Source organism: Mustelus asterias, chromosome 18 (genome assembly GCF_964213995.1).
Source record: "Mustelus asterias chromosome 18, sMusAst1.hap1.1, whole genome shotgun sequence".
Taxonomy (NCBI): Eukaryota; Metazoa; Chordata; class Chondrichthyes; order Carcharhiniformes; family Triakidae; genus Mustelus; species Mustelus asterias.
Genome location: NC_135818.1, coordinates 25,771,376 through 25,777,926, shown reverse-complemented (window position 1 = coordinate 25,777,926; position 6,551 = coordinate 25,771,376).

Below are 6,551 nucleotides of genomic sequence, written 5' to 3'. Positions count from 1 at the left end.
GGGCAAAAAAGAGTGGAAAAAGCTGGGGAAAGTGATAGGAACAGACTGCAAGGTAGTTATAGTACAACACGGTAACCAGACAGTGCGAGCCCACTCTTCGAGAGTAGTGGGACTTGGGTATGAATTTGGAGTACCTGAGCAAGATGCAGAAGTGCAGGAGGCACCTTGTACCTCACATGCACATACCCTGAGTTATTATGAGGAGCAGTCAACAATAGATGAGAGGGAACCTGATGATCAACAAGTACCAGTGAAGCAGGGGATGAAGCTGCTACTTCAAAGGTTCAGCTACCCAAAGTAGGCACAGTGGTATCATACATACCCAAAGGGTCAAGAGAGTGGAGGGAGGCCACTATAATCGGGAAAGCAGGAAAGGCCTCAGGAAAGTACAAACACTGGCTCAACATACAAGAGCGAGGGCAAGAAGCCAAAGCTATAGATTGGGAAAATGGGGTGGACAGATGGAAGCAAAAAAAACAAGACCTAAGTCTTGAGGACGAGACAGTAAAGCATTCGTGAACCCAGCAAAAAGTCACGAATCTGTGACCAAAGGTGTGTCAATGGAGAACAGCGGTCTGAGAGTAGCAGCCTGACAGAAACAGACATGGCAGTAGAGGCCGGAGCTTAACGAGGAAGGCTAGGAATCAAACCAATGATAGGAATAGGACTAGAAACTCCCATGATAAGGCAGTATTGATAGCTGCAAACAAAATGGAGCTCGCAAAAGTAAGAATGGCCAAATAAAGTGAGCTGGACAGTTGGAAGGAGTTTGGGGTGTACACCAAGGTACCAGATGAAGGACAGCCTGCTTTGTCCCATATTTGCACAGAGAAAATTTTGCAAAATGGAACAGATAAAGCTAAAGCCAGATTAGTAGCCCATGGGTATGAGGAACATTTGGATGGGAGAGACATTAGGGTTGATTCAACCATAGCAGGGAAAGTGACACTGAAAATTTTTTTTCACTGTTCCAGCATCTCATAATTGGATGTGTAAATCAGTTGATATCAAAGCAGCATTTCTGCAGGGCGAAACATTTCAAAGAAAAGTTTTTTTGAGGCCACCCAAAGAAGCAGGTAATACACAGGGACATTTGTGGAAATTAAATAAATGTGAATATAGGTTAAGTGATGCATCAAGAGTTTGGTATTTCTCTGTACAATCTGTATTACTGAAGACTGGCAATGTCCAGTAATTGATGTAATAGTCAGCTGACCAGCTGATTCACTATAAATGGACTTTAAGAAAGTACCAGTTGAATGTTATGTGGACAATCGGTCTTTATAGGACAATGTTCACTCAACAAAAAGTGTAGCAGGAAAAAGATTAAGAATTGATTTGGCCAGCATTAAGCAAATGCTGGAAAACAAGGAAATTTCCAAACTTAGCTGGCGTCGGTGCTAATCTACAGATATCAAACTGTTTTACAAAAAGGGGTGCAGGTACTGGAAAGTTATTAAGAATACTGGAAGATGGTTGTCTTAAATTATTTTGAAAAATATTTTTCAAAAAACAAAGGGAATTTGTTAGAATGTAACCGGTGACAACTTTGATTGGATGTAATGTGACCAATGGAAACAAGATGTAAGGGTCAGCTGACCCAGTAAAACATGGAACCAATCATGGAGTGATGTAATAGTCAGCTGACCAGCTGATTCACTATAAATAAGGAACTGTGTAGAATTGTGGGGAGCTTGGAGTGGCTAAGGATGAGGCCCCAAGTTTGGTGTAATGATTTTTTTTATTACACCCTTTGATTTTTAAGTTGGAGTAAGTTTTGTTATATTTTCATTAGTTGCATTTTGAAGAGTTCCTTCTGAAGAAACAGTTTCTGCTGATTTTTCATGCACTTGAGTGCAGCTTTGAACTCACCCAAAAAACAGGTGGGAAACTCTCCCATTTTCTTGCCTGTCCTGCACTTTAAGATTTTTTGCTCAGATTTCCCCCCATGGTATGAAAGTCTGACTCCTGTGCAGCTGATGGCAGCTTTCATACTTTCAGTGACCAGGGTCATATCGTGGTGGTGATGTGCAGAGAGTTTCATCTCTCCTAATCTAAGGTCATCTGTGCCCTTGATATTGGGATGATTTATGGTAGTGCTGTACAAATGGGAGACATGATCATTCTCTACAAGAAACAGGGTTGACTGATGTGTTCAGTCGCTGAGGGTGTGCTGGCAGCCTTGCAGAAAGGACATGGACTAATTGTCCTGCCTTTATCTGGTACAGGAATCACATTTTCTGGCCAACATGACAGGAAGGCATCTTATCAGAATAAGGAACCATACAAAATGTGCAAAAAGTGAGTTTATTTACAGAGCTTAGTGCTATCTATGAGTGCTTAACACCTGTACCCACACTTAGTGACTAGACCTTCTTAACATTTCTAGCCCTACCAGTAAGTCTTGGTGCATCCCCAACATCCCACAAAGGAATTGGAGGCAACCTGCAGTCTGCCATGTCCTGTTGTCTGTGATGACCTTGGCAGATGTCCTCTGGAGGCTGAGGCCTGGAAGGACCCTGGTCTGCTTTTGGGATCCTACTGTGTGGCAGTGCACTCTCCTCAGTGGAGTTGGAGCTGGAAGAGGGAATCCATACATGTGGCACGTTCCTGGCATCACCTGGGCGGATGGCCCCAGGCTGTGCATCAGCGAATCTCCTTGCGGATGCTTGAGGCGACCTGACTTTCTCCTTGGGACAGCTGGACTGAGCTTGAGAAGCCTTGCCATCCTCTAGCGTTGGTATTCATGGATCCCCACCATGGAGTGCATGTCCTGCAGCAATGACAAAGCCATGCACCAATGTGTCCACTGCAGCCGCCACCCTCACTGTATTGACCTAGTTGCTTCAGAGTGTCGGCACCATATCCTCAGACTGAGGATAGTGGGACTCCTCCATTCTGCCATCCAATCCAAGGAGTGTTGCTGACATGCCTTCCTGATGTTCCTGATCTAAAATTTGCTTTAATATTTTCTCTCATCAATTTTTAGGTAATTGATTTTGCTTTCTCTAAAATTCTCTCCTCAGGAATATGATTCTTCCTGGCAATATTATAAGTCTCACTGCGGCACAGTGGGTAGCATTGCGGTCTCACAGCACCTAGGACCTGGGTTCAATTTTGGCCTTGAGTGACTGTCTGTGTGGAGTTTGCAAATTCTCCCCATGTCTGCGTGGTTTTCTCTGGGTGCTCTGGTTTCTTCCCATGTTCCAAAGATGTGTAGGTTAGGTTGATTGGCCATACTAAATTGCCTCTTAGTGTCAAGGGATTACGTGAGTTACAGCGATAGAGCCTGGATGAGATTGTTGTCGGTGCAGGCTTGATGGGCTGAATGGCCTCCTTCTGTACTGTAGGGATTCTATGATTTTAATTTAATACTATTCATAACCTCATTAATTAGCCTCAAATGTATCACTTTTCCCATGAAGAATTTACTTATCAGTGTAATGTATATCTCTGAGAATTATGAAATATTTCCTTAAATGTTCACTGTTGTTTATCTAACATCACTCTTTTTTAATATAATCTTCCTATTTACCTTAGCCAATTCTCCCTTTGTACCTACACAATTGACTTTATTTGATTTCAATACTCTAAATTCAAACTTATGTAATTTAGTCTTGAACTTAATGAAAAATTCTATCATATTATGATCACTCTACCCCAGAGGTTCCCATCCTGTGAGATTACCAATTAATCATCCTTCTTTACACACGATCTCTCTTCCTAATTTGCTTCATACATTTTGTTCTGGGGGACGGTTTCAGATGCATTCCGTGAACGTGCCGTCAAACAACTTTTGTCAATTCAGTTTGTTTAGTCTATATGAAGATTTAAAGTTTTCCATTATTTTTCCATTGCCTTTGTTACAAGCTCCTCTTATTTCTTGATTAACACTCTATCCAACACTGTTGCTGTTGTTGGAGGACCCATAAACTCATCCAATAAGTGTTTTCTGATTGTTCCACCCATACTGATTATCAGGACAATTCTGCAAACCCCCTCCCATCTTTAGTTTTAGCTTTCTATAATTTTTCCTGGATTTGACCATATTCACAGATACAATATTACTTTAAATTATATATCCCTTCCTGTTACATTCTATTTATCTTTACCCAAATTGCTATACTTCTCTTCAGCCCTGATATTTCTCTTCAGATGTATAAATTTCCCATCACCTGAACCCTCCCTCACCCTTTTTATTTCAAAGCCCTATCTAAAAGAGATGGAGGAAAATAAAAATAGTCAGCAAGGCATAAAATAGAAAGAAATAGAACAGCCAGAGAAAGAGAGTGAGGAAACGTAGATAAATTAATCAAACAGTGAGAAATAATGAGAGAAATTGAGAAAATGGACAGTGAGAGAAAAAAAGAGGGAGAAAAAACAAGCAGCAAACTAGAGAGAAAAATAGAAATATAAAAACTGAGGGGAAACCAATTGTATTTGGCAACTGTTATGAAGCGGAAGTGCAACCCCCCTCTAAGAACTAATGCTTAACCACTCAGAGGAATACCTCGTCCTATAACCTGTAAAAGTGAGTGTGAAGTGGTACGATCTGCTCTTCAGCGACTTTTAGTGGTTAAGACAAAATAACTCCCTGACACTCATTAAAGTCAGTAAGATTTTAACAACACCAGGTTAAAGTCTTTACCCCAGTCCAACGCCGGCATCTCCACATCATGACTACTCATTAAAGTCAACAAGTAACAATTTATTTATCTAACAGTGACCAATTTAACTAAACTATTAACAAATTGAATAAAACACAATTCTAATGGAATGCTGTTCAGATAAATACAATTCCCTCTCATTAACAAAAAAATAGAATTTTAGTCACTCTCTGAATTATAACCATGTTTTGTGTCTTCCAGAATATTCTGGGCTTTCTCTGTTCATTCTTCTTTGCTATCTAGATGAGGCTTTGAATTACAAGCTATGAGCTGTGGCAGTTGCTCTCTCCCTCTGTTGCACTGCCCCCTTCCTTTTATACCTTTGATGGCATATCAATATCTCCCACAATGGGATTAGTCCGAGGTTGCTAAAACCATTGGATTAAAATTTAAATAGGTTCTTTGCATCCAAGTATTTAATTCAAATTGATTGGTTGAATTCAAAAAAATTCAAAAAGATGAAAGCCTGTTGCTTTGGTAACACTGCTGCTTGGCTTTCCGATACAAATGTTCATTTGGGCACTCTATATGTACTTGCACTTTTTTAAACTTTCTAAAAGCACCATCTTTTAAAGGGACCATGAAATGCTTTCTCCCTAACACTATATACAATTTTACAAACACAATCTACAATTACTCAACTTCACAACAGCAACTGATTGGTAGATAAGAGACAGAAGCATGATGAAAAGTAAGTACTCTTAATTGGTTGGTTGTGATAAATTGTGTTCTTCAGGGAGCTGTGTTGGGGCGTCAATACTAATGAGATGAATAAAAGAATATTTTGTATATAACGTACCCTTTTAGGCTGAAAAGCACAAGTTCCTCCAGTCTTTCTTCATATCTATCAACGTTTATCCAGTTACTTAACAGGTAAGTTACTGACTGAACATCACTAAAACAGATCACCCACCGGTCAAGGCCATACTGCTGTTTGTGGGATTGTTATCCCATTTTCATACACTGTCAGCATCTCATTGGCTGTCAAGTGCTTTGGGATGTCCTAAGGTCAAGAAAGTGTCTGTATAATGCAAGCCTCTCTTCTATTTTTAAGTTCTTTGAAAAGTAGGACAAGCTTTGCTGTTGCTCTAAACTGCCTTCTACTATCATGGCACGGTGGTTAGTGCTGCTGCCTCACAGCGTCAGAGACCTGGGTTTGATTCCTGGCTTGGCTCACTGCCTGTGCAGACATGTTCTCCCTGTGTCTGCGTGGGATTCCTTTGGGTGCTCCAGTTTTCTCCCACAAGCCAAAAGATGTGCTGGTTGGGTGCATTGGCCATGCTAAATTCTCCCTCAATGTACCCGAACAGGCGCCAGAGTGTGGCGCCGAGGGGATTTTCACAGTAACTTCATTGCAGTGTTAATGTAAGCCTACTTGTGACACTAATAAATAAACTTAAAAACGTATCTTTGTAACCAAACTGGGCATATTGGTCAAGGAGTCTGACGAGAGCTGGACACTGGTGTGGAGAGAATCAAATTGTTGGTAACTGGAGGAGTGGGGCTATTTGGGTTGTGGTTATTGAGGGAGAGGCTTTGAGGAGATTAGGCTTGCTAAGGAATTTAGGCGTTACTGGAGGATTTGGGGTTAATGGCAGATTGGGGGATTTGGAATTATGAGAGGATTTTTGGGACGGTTACATGGAGTTTTGCTTGGGGTTGCCAACTTTGTCACCTCTCAGCCCATTACTCCCAGTAAAACAGCCTTCCTCAGCTCCCATGTACAATGTTTCATATAATTAACAAAGGTGTTGAGGGAAATTATTATTAAAAAGATAAATTACTCATGTTCTGTCTCTCAGGTTGCTCACAGCAATGTCCAGATTAACCTTCACTTGCTGGAGGCTCCCGGGCAATCCTGGAGGATTGGCAACTCCGCTCTCC